Source organism: Tasmannia lanceolata, unplaced genomic scaffold (genome assembly GCF_043159265.1).
Source record: "Tasmannia lanceolata isolate RefF3 unplaced genomic scaffold, GAP_Taslan_0.1 ptg000012l, whole genome shotgun sequence".
Taxonomy (NCBI): domain Eukaryota; kingdom Viridiplantae; phylum Streptophyta; class Magnoliopsida; order Canellales; family Winteraceae; genus Tasmannia; species Tasmannia lanceolata.
The window spans coordinates 40,018,877-40,036,968 of NW_027518689.1; the positions used below are offsets into that span (position 1 = coordinate 40,018,877).

The following is an 18,092-nucleotide window of genomic DNA, read 5'->3' on the forward strand; positions in this document are numbered from 1 at the left end:
TAGAGAGAGATTTTCTTGTGAACATGAGCAATATTAGAGACCGTTAATGGCATTATCAATTTATCATGATGGCCATTCCCCTTGGTGGCGTTCATGTAATAAACTACAAAAAGTCGAGGTATTTTAGAATATCCTAGGGTTTAATAGAGAGAGATTTTCTTGTGAACATGAGCAATATTAGAGACCGTTAATGGCAATATCATGATGGCCACTACCCTTGGTGGCGTTCATGTAATAAGCTACAAAAAGTCGAGGTATTTTAGAATACCTCTTTTCTTCTCTCTCTCTCTCTTCCCCTCTCTCTGCCGATCTTGAACCCTACACCTCTTGGTGGGAAATCCTGACCTCAATCAAACCACTAGAGTATGTTGGAGATTGGTGTCAACATTTCACCAATTTAAGTTTATAAAACCAACAAAATGCGAGACTCGAAATAGGAAAATGATACTTGCACTCCCTTGCATTAACTACGGCACTCAAGAATTGTAGCAGTCCAGAGGAAAGTGGAAACAAGTAGAGGAGTGTCCTTATCAAATAAGATTTTCCTACAAAAAGTGATTAAATAAGGTGCAACCCCCCTGAAACATTTGGCTTGATCACCTTATTCCCCTTGCCTCTTTCCTTCCCTTCCACCCCCTGCTCGGACTACTAGAAAGTCTTAATTTTCATTAGCAAACTTACCTCCTCCCATTTTGCTTAGCCATGTATTAAGGGCAAAACATTTCATATGAAAAAAAATTAATTTTTTTTACTTTTTTTATCTCATCTTACCCCAGTTGGAATGAAAAATTTATTACACTTTTTTTCTCATCCCGAATAGAATCATTACATAATTCTGATTCCTGATTCCGACAATCAAAACGAAACCTTAGCCTATCCAAAGATGCTAAGACCTCCTATATTGTCTTTGTGAACATAGCTTCAACATTTATCTATTTTGCAAATATTGTGATTTCTCTTCTGAACTAGTTGCAGACCCGTGCGTTGCACAGAACGCAAAACAAAGAAAAATTTGATAAAAGATAATTGAAGAAATTTTCCTTAAAATTGTAACATCTATGGACATTTTTTTTTTTTTTTTTGAAGTATCTATGAACAACTTTCTTTTGCAGACGAAAAAAATTTAAGATAATATTCTTATTTAGTGATTTCAAAATTAGAAATCAACTTCTTATAGATAAAGACTACTACCAAAACCTCGCTATTGAATCAACAAATAAGATTAAGGAAAATTAGGAAGAAACAAATCAAGAACCATGCGGCGTTTAGAAAGTAGATTTGTCTTAGATGTAGGAAGCAGAGCTCACACACAATGATCGTGGAGAAGAAAGTATGCACAATCCAGAAAAGAGTGATAATATCAAATACAAAAATGCAGATATGAACTCACCTTTTGCAATTGATAAAACGGTGGCTTCTCCAGAGCCGGAGGTGTATGAATGACGATTTGCAGAAAAAGTCGATCCACGGAGGGGAGTGGCCGATTGTGGTGCTGCAAATCAAAAACCCAAAACAAAAAATTTGGGCTCCTACAATGCCCAAATGGTTTAAAATGATTTGCCAGGTTAGCTAATGTGAAAAATGTTAATTTATGCACTGATTACTATAGAAAGAATTTTGGCCCCTTGCAGTTATTTAGTAGGCAAAAGATATGGTGATCTCCTTAGGTTTTATTTGAGGAAGAATATAATAACATCTCTAATCAAAAGATATGGAAGAGATAATATTGTTGCTTATTTCCAAGTTTTTTTTCAAAAAATATTGGAAGGGAAATAAAAAAACGTTAAAACTGATTAAATGAGTTTTGGGGGGGGGGGGGGGTAAATTTGCCATTTTAAAACTTTTAACGGAGAAAATTGAAGTTCTTGAGTGTTAGGGACCTTTTAGCAAATATTTTCTAAAAGTAAGACTGTTCAGCTAATGTGCTTTTCTTAGGGACTAATAAGCAATTATTTTGCCATGTAGGGACTAATCAGCAAAAATCCCAATAAAAAAACTTAGCTACACAAAACAGTGCACAACACTGTTAAAGAGTAAGACTTTCAAACCATATGACATTTAAAACAAATATTAAGCCCTCTCTAAAGCTGCCTCAACCAAGCTCAAACTTCCATAAGCTAAGACATGATGACTATGCAAAACAGATATGAAAGGGATTAGTTGGTTTACCTTCCATTTGCCAATGGAAGATGGGTGGTCACAAAAAGATTAAATGACTGTGTTTAGAGCATGGAATTTCAGGCCATGCCATGTCCCATGGCTTGGTAGGTAAGAAGCATCTCTACATTTAGAGGTGCTCAGTTGGAGGGAATAGCCAGTCTATCTACGCTAACATTGGGAATAGCCAGAATTCAAATAAAAAGGAAAATTCTCATGAGTGAAATTCAAGTACCTGTCTCTTATTTTCCATAAACAAATACCCCCATTCATTTAAGAGTTAAAACATTTTTGTTGGGAATATAACCGGGTAGAACTCACCCCTAAAAGCTATCCGTTAGAGGGAGGGTGCCCATTCCTTTATAACCCATCCACATCCATTTCACATGTCTGATGTGGGACTATTGCTTTTGCGTGGAACCCCAACAATTTCCTCCTCCACGTGGAAGTAACGTGGACCATCTCGCCCCTCCACGCTACGGCAACGTGGACGTGAGAACCACGAGATAACTACACCAGGGTTTCCGAGATCTTCCCCGAGGGACATTCCCACCCTCGGAGGCAAACCGGGGTTTCTATCTATAGAGTGTTAGGATCAACCCTATAATATTCAGTCTCTCTATAGATTAGAGGGTTAGGATCAACCTATGGAAATGATTTTGGGGCACAACCTATTTAGGCTATGGCCATCTAATGGACAGTTTGGATCCCCCTATGGTGCGGGCCATACCGTACTTTTTCATAAAGTGAGGAGTGCCATCATCAAAATACCGGAGTGCTAATAACATTTCCCTTATTTTATTTACAATATGGTATTTCTAGTTATATATAATGATATATAAATACAGATTTATTTTTTTGAACGGACGGAATTTTTTTAGAGTGAAAGATAGGAGTTAATACAAAGGAGGTCGCCGGAGCAAACATAACAGCTAGAAGACGAATGCAGAAAAAAATAATCAAAATCAAGGAGGTAAATAGTCAAATATCTCTAGCAAAGGGCGATCGACTCCAGCTCGAGCAATATAGCGAGAGAAAAAACAGAGATTTTTTTGGCTCTCCTTCGTTCTCTCTCATGTACTTTTACCGTTTAGCGCTTTAACAATTCATATTTATAAGGTTTCTAATGACCTTAGCCTCTGTACTATGGTTTTAAAACAAGGAAAAGCGGGCATTTCGTAATTTATTTTTCTCCTAAATTCACTATTGTTTACACGTAGCTATCCAATTTTCTTACCTTCGATTTCAGAACTAATTTCTCTCTCTATCGAACCTGCCCTAAGCCCACGCCCTTATGCATCTCTCTATCTCAAACCCCTCTCTCATTCAACCAACCCACCAAAAGGTGATTCAAGCAAAGAGACCAGATGAGTACTCAAATCTTGCCATGTTTGAAATATTTCCATGAGATTTCTTCCAATTAAACTATATAAATGTGGGATTTTCTTTTCTGTTGAAGGTACAATGGATGTCTATGCCTCCTACAATTTCAACTACCACATTATGTGATTTCCCTTTTTAACCCTTTCTTCCTGCATTAGAACATGGAGAACATTAATGGGGATCTTTGTTATTTCTTGATCATGTAAGTAGGTTCAACCTGGAGTTTTTTTAAACGGGAAACAATATAAGTTTCTGTACTATGTCTAGGGGATATAATCAATGGCATTGTTAAGAGCATCTTTCCTATTGTCTTGCATTTGTTTTTACTGTTGATGAATTGAATCGATGAAAACCATGAAAACATCCCTGTTTTAATTACATGAAGTCCAAGTTTGGACTTCTATATTCTCCCAAAATTTTCAACTTCCAAGTTTGTTAATGTTATTCTCTGTTTTTTTTTTTTGAATGCTGATTGTTAATGTTGTTCTTGCTGTCTATTTAATTTGATAATCCTTTTCTCAATCTGCAGGTAATGCCAAGGATCTTCATTGAACATGATCTTCTCTAGACATGTGTTTCCAATGTAGTATATGTTTTAGATATGACGGATTACCGTGGATGCTACTTCTTCTTTGTTTGATTGGAATTTCAAAGTGATGAATACCCTCTTTAGTTGGAATTGTCCTTGTGAGCTGAGCTGCTTTATAATTTGAAGTGTTTTCCAGATTCAGAATGTATGAAAAAATTCATCTAATCTTATACAAGAGATCCTCTTCTATCTTTACATGCTGCAGGAATTTATGTTCTAAATTCATCAACTCTAGCATGTTTCATAAAACTTCTGTTTCTTGAGTAGACATTGCCCTCTCTGTTATGGATATGGAGGTGGTTTAAATGGTTAGAGAGGCTCTTTTACATAAATGCTATAGTATATTCGTAGACATTGATTCAATTGCTCGCTTATTCTACCTTACTTGCTATGTGCCTACTCATTGGCAAATTTATTACTCTGAGAGGTATGAGATTCACAAACCACAAAGTCTAATGATAGAGTGTTGCTCCATTGCAATGGAGTTTGGAATTTTAATATTTTTTGTTTTGTTTTTTTGGTTATGCAGGTTACCAATGTGGCTAGCTGATGCTTTTTGTCACTGATTGAGGCAACAGAATCAGTAGGTAGAATTAGTAGGTTGAGCTTGCTCGCCACATGCAGCAGCAATGCTCTATAATTCTTTATTAGCTGGTGAGATGGGAGAGGTGAATGGATCAACAAAATTGTTTCTATCATTGCAGCTAATCTCTATATTGATTTCTTCATAATAGTTCTTGATCTGCCTATGCAATCTCTCGCCCTGTTTCCGGATGCGTTTATCCCCACTATATTTCAAGCTGCGCTATATTTCAAGCTTCACTTCACCCAGAATTATCAGTATTTGTAGTAAAGACGGCAATAAGCATTGATTGAAGGATCTGGATGTGAACTTCTTAGCGTGAGTTCTTTCTACAGGCAGCTTGCCGTATGCTTTGCCGGATTCCATTATAGGTTTACATTCTATGGGATAGAGCTTTCTCTCCGAGTTTTTCATTTTAGGCTTACATTCTTATGTGGTTAAGAACTGACAGATTTTAGCTCCAGTTTTTCAAAACAAAGTTCTATTTTATGACAGTCAATGATTTTTTTTATATTGTTCTTGGATTAATTTAATTCCAACTATTATATTGCTTTTGTGTGACCTTCTATGTAATACGTGCCTCTTCTCTTACTGCTATGTTTCTTATTTCTTGAAGTTGTTTGGTTCTTATTTAAGTGAGTGCCATAGAAAAACAAAGAAGGGTCTAGGCTCTTGCGGTAATATGACATGAAGGGTTTTTGTCTGCCTTCATCCATCTTATGTTTGTCTGCGCTTTTTTGACGTCAAATCACATCAACAGGGTGCGATTTATCCTACAAGGGTGCGGAAAAATATCGCCCAAGAAAAATTACAAATGGAAACATTGTATTTTCAGATGAATAACACCAGGGCATGGCGCACATGTGTTAGAGACCGTTAATGGCATTCTCATGGTGGCCATTACCCTTAGTGGCTTTCATGTAATAAATGACAAAAAGCAGAGGTATTTTAGAATACCTCTCATCATCTCTCAACCCTATCTCTCTACCAATCTTGAACCCTACACCTCTTGGTGAGAGGTCTTCATAATTTCTCAACCTTCTCTCTACCAATCTTGAACCCTACACCTCTTAGTGGGAGATCGTAATCCCCTCAAACCATCATTACCCTTAGTGGCTTTCATGTAATAAATGACAAAAAGTTGAGGTATTTTAGAATACCTCTCATCATCTCTCAACCCTATCTCTCTACCAATCTTGAACCCTACACCTCTTGGTGAGAGGTCGTTATCCCCTCAAACCACTAGAGTATGTTGGAGGTTGGTGTCAACATTCTACCGTTTTAATTTTATGTAAGCTAAAAAATGTGAGATTCGGAGCAGGGAAATGATATTTGCACTCCCTTGCATTAATTACGGCACTCGAGAATTGTAGCAGTCCAGAGGAAAGTGTAAATGAGTAGAGGAGTGTCATTATCAAAATAAGATTTTCCTAAAATTAAAAAAAAAAGTGATTAAATAAGGTGCAACACCCCCTGAAACCTTTGTCTTGATGACCTTCCCCTTGGCGCTTTCCTTGGCTTCCACCCTCTGCTCGGACTACTAGAAAGTGGTAATTTTCAGTAGCAAACTTACCCCTCCCATTTTGCTTAACCACGTATTAAGGGCAAAACATTTCTTATGAGATTTTTTTTTCATTTTTTAATCTCATCTTCCCCAGTTGGAATGAAAAATTTATGTTCTCATCCCCGTTTAAGGGAGGATCTGAATATGAATCGGATCATGATATAATTCTGATTCCTGATTCCGACAATCAAAATGAGACCTTAGCCTATATAAAGATGCAGATGTGAACATAGTTTCAACATTTATCTATTTTGCAAGAGGAAATGGTTTGTGTGCATCTGCACAGATAGCTTATCTGTGCATGACTGCACAAACCATAGTATGGGGCCACCTTTTTTGGGGGATCCAAAGCATTCATTTGGAAGGCCCTTCCATGGGTAGGGTGTGTACCACAAATCAGCCCTATAGGATCATCCTAACCCAATCAAAGTTGGAGGGGAAAATGGAAAAATATTGTTCTGCCCATTTTTCTCCTCCACAAATGGCAGGGTTAGGATGATCCTAAAAGGCTGATTTTTTATACACACCCTATCTGTGGAAGGGCCTTCCAAATGAATGCTCTGGATCCTCCAAAAATGTGCCCCCCCCCCCCCCCTCTGGTTTGTGCAGCCATGCACAGATAGCTTATCTGTGGAGCTACACACAAACCATTTCCTCTAATTTTGCAAATATTGTGGTTTCTCTTTTGAAGTGATTTTATATGGTGTAAACCAGTCACTTATTTTTCAAAAAGTACTGTACGGACCACACTATAGGATGATCCAAATCGTCCATATGATGGGCCATAACGAAAATAGGTTCTCAACAAGCCTTTGTCCCAAACTAGTTGGGGTCGGCTAAATGAATCCTTTAGGTTGTGCCCAAAAAATCATTTCCACTGCAACTATTATATGGCTTTAAGAGATATAATAATTGGCCTTCTCGAACTTTGTTGCAACTTTGTAAATTGACCGTCCACGGTGTCAGAACTAGTTCCTAGGTTCATATACATGTCGACAGCGCCAACGTTTATCCCCCATTGGCGGGATCATAGTTCTTATGTTCATATATAGGCCAAAGCCTGTGCCCCTCCGACGAGGTCTTTTTCTGAGTTCATATAATCTAAGCCTCTCAATAGGTGTTCAAAGTTCACACAGTTCGAAAGAAGGTGTTCAAAGTTCACATGGTCCAAAAGGAAGTGTTCACAGTTCAAAGTGAATGTTTCACATAAGTTCCAAAGTGGATTCATATATAGAGAATGTCTAATAGCTCAAAGATTCATATAATTAGAAAAACTGAAAGGGGTTTCACAAATCCAAATTATTCCATCTGAAATATGTACTAGATAACAGGGTTAAATAGAGTTCATATGACATTCAAATATAGTAATTCACATGGATTTTTCATAAGGTTGTCAATGTGGATGGTCACACAGTGGTCAAAGTTCATAAGTGTGAAGGAATCACAAATGGGTTTTCATAAAAGTTTCATATATTGGGGAAAGCATTCGATGTAAGTCTCTTTGTCTTAAGATTCAATAGATTTCAGACAATAACGGAATTAGCATGCAAGACCCAAGTTAAGTCTAAAGCTTATCAATGGCTCCAAAGATTCACATAGTTTGGGATTCACAATCAACAATGGCATAGTGTTCGAAAGGTAAATCGCAGCACTAAAGTAGTACGAAATTACGTACCTTAAAATCAAACTACTTCCCTTTTTATAATCACCTACAATCAAAAGTACGAATATCTCCATGAGTCTTATCGCAAATAAATTTCACTCCCATTAAACACATGCATATTTCTACTAACACGAGACACCCTTTGGTGCCTCTTCGAGAAAAAATCAGCAAACCGTCCTAGGGTTCTTCTTAGCATTTTAGGATTATCATCATTATAAAGTTTTCAAAAACCTCTTGGAACCATTTTTAACAGAAAGATGACGTTTTCGGCATACCCGTAGAGTAAAAGAACGTAAAAAACGGACAAGAAACGAATAAGTTGTGAATTTTCGAAGTTTTGGAAAAATTGTCGTGACGGCCGTTCGAGAATGGCGGACTTCTGGGATTACAGACGTCTGAGAATTTCGGACGTTCGAGGATCTGCTGTCGCCAAATGTGGTAATCACGGACGTCCGCCATTTTCCAGAGGTCCGCCCGACGCGCGAACCCAGATTTCTCCAAAACGTAATTTTTCACCGTTTTTGCACTAAAACGGCCATAACTCCTTCGTTTGACATCCTATTCGCTCGATGTTGGATTCGTATCGACGAGAGGAATCCATAGAACCCAATTTCACACTCTAAAATCCTCAAATCTAATTACCATATTTAATCTAAGCTTTTAGGGCATATCCCAAACCTAGATTCTTAGAGTTTCAAAACTAAATTCTTAGTTTCATAGGGATCCATAAATCTATACGTAAATTCTTATATGATTCTTTACATCAAACCTAACAATCTAAATTATCATAACAAGTCTAATTAGATCCTCGTTTTAAGGTTCTTTTTATTCATCTAATCAATAAAGATCATAAGTCTTACCTCGATCCGAGATCTCTCTTTCCAAATCGCATTCTTCTTCTTCTTCTCCACGCAAATCTCCTCTTAAGGCTGGAGCAAACGGTTTAGGGTTTCTTAATGATTGTGAAATTCTCCTTAAGAGGTTATTTATAGGCTTTCTAAAGAAGCCCTAATTCTAATTAAATTCTTAATGACCGAAATACCCTTGATTAAAAAAAGGGGGGACGAATTTTAAAGGAAGGGGTAGATTCGAGTATTTAATGCAAACTACTTGGGCGTCCAATTTTGGTAAATGCACTAAAATACCAAGTTAGCTTTAGGTGGTGCCCCAAATTATAATGTGATAAAACAAGAGCCCTAGCTTTGTTGTTTTAAACCCCACACAATACATAAGTGGGTCCCAAATTTTCATGACCCACATTATTTTCCAACCGGATTAGGGCTGGCAATTTCACCGGAAAAGCGGGGATCCGCCCCGCCCCGCCCCGTTTGGGGAGGGGATTCCCCGATTTGAAAGGGGAAGGGGAAGGGGAAGGGGATTATAAAAATTCCCCGGTGCGGGGAGGGGAAGGGGAAGGGGATGGAGTTGTCCCCGCCCCGCCCCGCCCCACCCCGCCCCGCCCCGCTACGCCCCGCTAATCAATGCCATTTTTTTGTAAATTTTTAAGTTTTTTTTTAAGGAAAACTACTAGAAACTCTGTAGATCGGCTACAAGATTCCCCCAAACATAAACTTAGCTTGTCTTTTCCTTTTAATTAGCTTCTGAGAGCATTTTGGGAACTATAATAACCTTTTCACAGATGTTGAAATAATAAAGACAAGCTGAGAGCCTGAGACGCTGAGTGTATGCAATTATCAAAAAATCGTAGTGCCAACAAAATTTTAGGGTTGGATTGCAGGTTTTAATTTTCAACAAGAAAAATTTAGCTACTAGAAATTTGTTTCATGTCAGCACTAGACTGAATTGCAGTTAAAGAAATAAGTCATTTGTTGATTTTTTTCTCTTCTCCATTCTCATTTCTCATGCTCATCTGGGGGTTAACATGCTATACAGAATGAACTAATGAACATTATTTTGCGTGTGTGAGCGCCCACTTATGAACTTTTAAAGTTCATTGTGACTACTGAAATAGTTACTTTTTGCACATTGGCTACCTGTTAATGAAGGTAAACCTGGTGCTCATTTCCTATTTATCATTCCATAATTTATGCAGAAAATTGCTGAAAGATGAGGTCCTGTTGTTATTTATGTTTGTTGTCTCATCCATGCATTTCTGATTTTGTCCATCTGTTTGTTGATCACATGAATAGAATCATAGCATTCATCACAATATTGTCTGTAATGGACGTAGAAGAAAGAAGCTCTGTTTGCTGGTTTGATTGGGTTCCAAAGAGGGGGCAGGGCGGGGATTTTGTCCCCGAAGGATGCGGGGAGGGGAAGGGGAAGGGGAAGGGGATTAGATATTCCCCGCAGGGAGGGGAGGGGGATTCCCCACCATCCCCGCAGAGGGGAAGGGGAAGGGGAGGGGGAAAATTCCCCGCAGAGGGGAAGGGGAAGGGGACCCCAACATCCGGCCCCGCCCCGCCCCGTTGCCACCCCTAAACCGGATCGTCAAACGTCCAACTAATTCCCGGCCAACCACTTCTTTTTTGCTTCACTGTGAAGCATCTTACATAAAGGCCAGACAATGAGAACGTAGAAACTTATATGGTTTCTGGGTCTTATAAGAGGCATAAGTAGAAACTTAACAGTAGAAAGTTATTTTTGGGTCCTATCAGAGGTATAAGTACTCATGTATACAAAACTAAGACCATTGATCCTTTAGAACATGAAGCAAAACCCTCTCGTATCTTGGTCTCTTGGTCTCGTTCGGATCTCACTTCCCATGCGCAAGTTAAAGGTCAAAAAAAAAAAAAAAGGGTTTAGCTTTTTTGGAACTCTATTGTCTAAACGGGGCATGATCTGGTATCAACTGAACATAAGCTCAGAGCCTCAGATCATCCGATCATACTGTAATCAATGGAATTTAGCTTACATTATGGTTGCCTTTTGGATCAACGGACCTGATCACATAAATGAGACTGAAATGAGCCCACAAATAAGTGTCTACGAATAAGATCACTTTCCTGTAGTAAGCAAAATATCCAAAGACGCCATATTCGGTAGCAAGTGCTGTTTTCTTATATGGCTGGAAAGAAAGTGTCCATTTACAATATATGGCTGGAAAGAAATCAAAGGCTTTTTGAAGGGAAGAATTCGCATAAGCAAGATACCCTCCGCATCATCCTTCATACCATTCGAAGTCGTGTCCTGCATCTCAACCTGCTAAATAATTCCTCCTCTTCTTGTCCTAAAATAGCTAAAAACTTCAACCTCCCAGTTTTCAACATCGAAAGAGTTCCCAAATTTTTCTGATGGATCCCTCCTGACTCTTCTTTCCTCAAGCTTAATTCTGATGCTTTGCTCTCTGTTGGAGAAGCCTCCATGGGAGGAATTATTCGAAATCAGTTTGGAGAATCCCTCGGCTGTTACTCTCTTGTCGCGATCCCAGCTTCTATCCATGAACTGGAATTGGAAGCTGTACTTCATGGTTTCGTCCTTCCAGTTCAATTGAACGCAAATCATTTATGGATTGAATCTGACTCTACAAATGCGGTCCAGGTGATCAAGGGTTTTCAGAAATACCCTTGGAGAAAGATTGGTACTCTCTGTTCCATCAGAACCACCCTTCAGAAATTTGAATCCTGGAAAATTTCACATGTGTGGAGGGAGTCAAACATGGCTGTTGACATTTTTCTGCTAGAAAGCTTTTCGGATAGAATCTTAGACGAGCTTTGACCATGTCTCCCGAACAATCTTAGTCCAAATGGTGCAAGATGATTCCACATATCAGATCTGGGTCAGAATCATCACCAGTATTCGTACTTAAAACAATTCATAAAAAACAAAGGGCATAAAAACATGGCTTGCAAATGGATAACCCAAAGCAACACACTTGAAGTTTCTTTTAGGAAGAAGGTTACAAGACAACAACAAAACGTAAATCATCAAATCTAACAAGGAAAATAGATGCTAAATTGGAAATTATGTAGCCCCAATTTTCCACTGACTAACCCATTACAATTTAAACAATAAATTGACGATAGATAGCAAAAAAAAATGATTTCATCACAATCATTGCTAAAATTATTTTCCTAATGCTCATTCGAAGGTTAGTTCCAACAGTTGTTGGCCCCACTTGATCGGATGATCCAAACCCTTTATCAATAAGCCGTCATTTATGATTCCCACAAAGAGAAGCAAGACGTTGATTTTTGAACGTATTTGGCCCTGTTTGTTTGCAATTTTGAGAATTGATTGTGAATCCAAAAACTGATTAATTGACTCAAAGTTGAACGAAAAACTCGAGTACAATAATCAGTTTTGGACTCACAATTACTTCTCAAAATCCCAAACGAAGAGGGCCTTAATCTCACAGATGGGAAATCTCGGACTATGTGGGTTCGCCTCATGATGATCCACCGGATCAACATCTCGATCGCGTGTAGCAGACCACGTAGGACCCAAGACTGATCATTAGGATCGAATCCTAACAGAGATCGTTAGGATTTTGTGACAGAAAACTTATAAGTGAGCACTTCTTCGCATCTTTAATCGAAGTGGGAGAAGAAGCAAAGCTGTGCTCGTCTGGAGAATTTAAGGAGTGATAGAGGAGGAGAAGAGAGCCACAATTAAATAATGTAAGTGATATCCCATTTATTTTTTACCTGGTAGGCCCCCTCTAGCCTAATAGAGTAGTCATAATTACACTAGAGGACTTCCCCACTCTAGGGTGTGTGTGTATATATATATATGTATATATATTAGGTAAGCTCGGGTTAGGCAAGACCCCGACTAGAATTCATTAAATGGAATAACAATTACAATCTGAGACATGGGATTCCATTGGAGTCATTTCTTACAATAAAGGAGGGATCGGGGGGTCATGACTACTCTTGTGACACTAAGAGAGCGTGGCCCAGGGAATAAAAAAGGGGCGAACATATCATTTCCCTAAAATAAACAATAGCATTACGGAATTGAAAATAGAGTATTAGACATGTGGTGCTAAATACAACAAAAATAAAAATAAAAAACAAGTTTTTTTGTTTGTTTTTTGTGGTGGTTAGGGGGATGATAGATGCAGAGCGCCTTTGCATAAAGAGCCAGAAAAGGGCCATTGATTGGATCCACGTCATTTTCGGTAACCTTGTTAAAATCGGTTGAGAAAATGATGTGGATCTGGTCAATGGTCCTTTTCTTGCTCTTTATGTAAGGGCGCCCTTGCACCTAACATTCGTCTTTTTAAAATACCCCTTGTTTTCTTTATTGTCTCTTTGGTCACCAATCTCAGACTTACTTGGGTAGTAGAGTATCTAGGTGGTCGGTTTAGAAATGCTAACTTTAACATTTAAAAATGGGATAGTCAGATGGCCAGCATCCTTTCTTAAAATATATTGTGCCGGCACACAAATAAGGATATGATAATTACACTCCCTTGCAGTATTATATTACTCCTCGCATTTTAATTACTCTTCATTGGATATTAATAGCATATTTGAATCCCAAAAACTAAGTTTATAAGGCAAGTAGGGCCTTCATTAATATGTTTGGTTCATTGAATTTAGTATATTTCATTCAAAATGAGTAGTGAGCATAAATGTAAGATAATTAAAATTGAGATTTAAGTGATTCTTTCTCTCACAATTCTGTGTGGTGATTCAATAAATACCTCTTCAAGAAGGGAACCTACTGTATAGACCACTCAAAAATCAGCAAGAGATAAAATGTAGAGCAGCATGGTTGTTTAATTTTACTACTGGCTGAGGATGTTGCCATAGTTAACACCGACAATAATATAATAGTAGGTCGAAATGCAATAGACACTGGTGGGAGAAGGCTGAGTGGTAACCTAAAAATGGAAACACATAGGGGTGCAACTCGGGTTGATTTATAGGAATTCAGGTTGAGCTTTTACCTTCAAATCGGGTCGGGTTTGGGTTGATTCCAATTCATTTTTTAGTGAAAGTTAAACCCAACCCAAGTTGCACCCCTCGAAATACAGTCTCATCCAGGGGCGATGCCACTGGTGGAACGGGACCAAATTGCATTTATAACTTGAATAAGTCAAAGAACAATAAATGGATTCGGTGACATTCATCAATGGGGCGCCCTTTCATCTGTTTTCTACTTTTCTGCATTCGGTGACATTCACCAATAAAGGTATATTTGTTCTTTCCCAAAAAATTAAGGGGGGCAATTGCCCCCCTTCCCTTACAAGTGCCGTCGCCCCTGGTCTCATCAAACACTACATGGTGAGAGATGTATTTACGATCATATTGGAGATGGAGACATCGAAACACTTGGTGAAACAAATTATAACTCACAAACACACTGGGAGTAGAATTTATTTGGGTTGTACGGCCGAAGGCTTGGGAATCGTGTAGATCCAAAGACCTAGAGTCAGTTTGGTGGCACAATTTCTGAGGTTCACAAGGTGTTTGGTTGGTTTCTGCGTGTCGCATCATCTGCTAGTGGTATTTGGTTGCATATTTTGATTCAAATTGCTAAGAGACTACTTTGAATGTCTCTCTTCTCTGCCTATGTGGCTGTTACCTACCAAACTACTTGAGGAAAGAAGTTTTTTTTGCTGGTGGAGTCATGGCATTTAGTACTCTTCTCTCTGTATCGGTAATGACACCCATATTTACCCATATTGCCTCCTTATTCTGTTAAAGACACTGTACACCGTGAAACTACTTCTGTTGACAACCAAACACTACTTAGCACTACTTGGCTAGAGGACTACTCCATTGCTATTACACCTGTTGACTACTTCGCTTCTAATTTGCCGCTGCAACTGCATGCAACCAAACTGACCCCCACAAAAAGATTAATAAAGCGTCGTCTGAAAAGTTTTATCCTATGACGATTGATTCTTATTCACTATGAGGAAATATGGTTAATAAGATATACTTTTGCTCCTTGAAGCATAAATCTTTCGATTAAACTCCTAGGTTATCTAAAACCCTATAAGGCCATGTTTGGTAATCATGAAAAATTATTCCATGAAATATTTGTAAGCCTAATTGTAGCAGAGGGTCTAAAGAGGGTGAGGGAGACTTGAGTTGGTGAGAGTGAAGAGAGCATCACAAGTTCCTACAACATAGAGAGATAATCCAATTTTGTTGATGTGATGGACAACTCCTAGTTCAATTCATATGTTGCAATTGGTTTCACATGATACATTGGATGATCCTAGAATCTTGATCTTTTTTTTCTTTTCTTTTTTTGAAGGGTAAGATTCCAAAATCTTGATCATTAAAGTATCTTTAGGGTCTTATTTAGAAAAACTAAGCCCTTGATGTTGGGCCTCTAGCTCAATTGGTTGAGGCATTGTTCTGAGACCTTGAGGTCAGAGGGTGAATCCCAGCTTGCCTACCAAAAAAACAGAAAAATACGCCCTTGATATTTTTGGTAGGCAATGCTCTTAATTATATTGGTGTCCATGCGGAATGGGACAATGGTCATCTAGGTAAAATTCTTGGGGAGAATAAACTCGATGTCGGAGTATTAGGTTCTTTGAAAATAAGTCTTAAAAACATATATTTTTTCGCTCGAATGTATATTGGAAAACTTGGGTGGTCGTCGAGGTCATTTAAGACTTTACTGATGTAAAGTTTCATTTAACTACTAAATAGTAAATACCTTATAAATATTATTCACTTTATAGCTACATGAAAATGGCAAATGGCACATGCTATTAACGAATGTTATTCATCTGAAAAATGCATGTTTTATGACTAATTTTGATTTGGTAGAAATAGTCGGAGCTTAAAAGATATATAAGTTATGTAATAGATATAAAAAATGGCACGCACAAGCGACTAAGAAATTGACACGCACAATGCGAGAAATGTATATATTAGTCTGAACAAAAATGTGTTTTATGACACGCACAAGGAACCCACCGAGGCGTTGGCTCTTCGGCATAAAGTCACGGGTTTGCTCCCTATTGACGAGTGTTCGAATCCCGCCTCCGACTTACCTGATACACGTGGTGAGCGGGTCATTGCGTGTATCCGTAGGGACTAGTCCTACTCCCGAAGGGGGTGGGGACATCCTACGTCATCAAAAAAAAAAAAACAAATGTGTTTTATGACTGATTTTTTTCTGAGCAAAACTAGAGTCGGAAACTAAAAATATATCTAAGATATTTATCAGGTAAAACTATGCCGGAAACAAAACCCTAAAATTAAAGTATTTAATCTTTAAATGAAACTATAAGGTCCCATGATTTGGCATACATGATCAAGGTTTCTTGACAAGTTCCTAAAGACGCCTTATCGAATATTTGATGAAGGTTCTAGGATCATTCAATCGTTGTGGGACAAAATTGCAATAGGTTGAACTTGTAGTTGCCCATTATATCAATTTTGTTTTTTTACATGTGACATCCATGGGGCTGGAGCTACTTTTTTTTTTTTTTGGATTTACATACATTCAAATTACATTGTAGTATTTTTTATAATACTAAATAATTTCTTTAATTTAATTATTTGCTATGTAGAGATATTTACACTTATAAGGTTTAAATAATCTCTTTATCGGGGACATTTACATCGTTTTAAACAAATTAGTTATGGGCTTGATAGGGAGAAATTTGCATATATATGGCTTTTACTAGCCTGAGGGTAGGGGTGGCAATCCAACCGAAACCAAACTGAAAATTCGGTTTCGGTTTGGTTTTACCAAACGGATTCAAATTTCAAACCGAACCGATGCCCCCGATTTCCAATGATTATGAGTATGGGGTAGCGAAATTGGCTGAACCGAACCGAAAATTCAAATTTCAGTTTGGTTTCATGCATTTAAAAGATTTTTAAAAGCTGATGAGCTAGAGAGAGATAGAAGATTTTAAATAATATCCTAGGGTTTAATAGAGAGAGATTTTCTTGTGAACATGAGCAATATTAGAGACCGTTAATGGCATTATCATGATGGCCATTACCCTTGGTGGCGTTCATGTAATAAAATACAAAAAGTCGAGGTATTTTAGAATACCTCTTTTTCTTCTCTCTCTCTTCCCCTCTCTCTACCAATCTTGAACCCTACACCTCTTGGTGGGAAATCCTGACCTCAATCAAACCACTAGAGTATGTAGGAGATTGGTGTCAACATTTCACCATTTTAAGTTTATAAAACCAACAAAATGAGAGCCTCGAAATAGGAAAATGATACTTGCACTCCCTTGCATTAACTATGGCACTCAAGAATTGTAGCAGTCCAGACGAAAGTGGAAACAAGTAGAGGAGTGTCCTTATCAAAATAAGATTTTCCTACAAAAAGTGATTAAATAAGGTGCAACACCCCTGAAACATTTGGCTTGATGACCTTATTCCCCTTGCCTCTTTCCTTCCCTTCCACCCCCTGCTCGGACTACTAGAAAGTCGTAATTTTCATTAGCAAACTTACCTCCTCCCATTTTGCTTAGCCATGTATTAAGGGCAAAACATTTCATATGAAAAAAAAGTTAATTTTTTTTACATTTTTTATCTCATCTTACCCCACCTGGAATGAAAATTTTATTACACTTTTTTTCTCATCCCGAATAGAATCATTATATAATTCTCATTCCTGATTCCCACAATCAAAACGAAACCTTAGCCTATCCAAAGATGCTAAGACCTCCTATATTGTCTTTGTGAACATAGCTTCAACATTTATCTATTTTGCAAATATTGTGGTTTCTCTTTTGAACTAGTTGCAGACCCGTGCGTTGCACAGAACGCAAAACAAAGAATTTTGGCCCCTTGCAGTTATTTAGTAGGCAAAAGATATGGTGATCTCCTTAGGTTTTATTTGAGGAAGAATATAATAACATCTCTAATCAAAAGATATGGAAGAGATAATATTGTTGCTTATTTCCAAGTTTTTTTTCAAAAATATTGGAAGGGAAATAAAAAAACGTTAAAACTGATTAAATGGGTTAGGGGGGGGGGGGGGTAAATTTGCCATTTTAAAATTTTTAACGGAGAAAATTGAACTTCCTTAGTGTTAGGGACCTTTTAGCAAACATTTTCTAAAAGTAGGACTGTTCAGCTAATATGCTTTTCTTAGGGACTAATAAGCAATTATTTTGCCACGTAGGGACTAATCAGCAAAAATCCCAATCAAAAAAGGCATAAACCATAAATCAAAAAACTTAGCAACACAAAACAGTGCACAACACTGTTAAAGAGTAAGACTTTCAAACCATATGACATTTAAAACA

The 18,092-nt window shown here is 37.9% G+C and overlaps 1 long non-coding RNA gene across 1 annotated transcript; it reads left to right on the forward strand.

Moving 5' to 3' along the window:
- Window positions 1–3,058: 3,058 nt before the first annotated feature.
- LOC143887345 (uncharacterized) lies at window positions 3,059–5,271 on the forward strand. Its single transcript, XR_013254137.1, has 2 exons — window positions 3,059–3,742; window positions 4,070–5,271. It is a non-coding gene; the product is annotated as an uncharacterized LOC143887345 (long non-coding RNA).
- The last annotated feature ends 12,821 nt before the right edge of the window (window positions 5,272–18,092 follow it).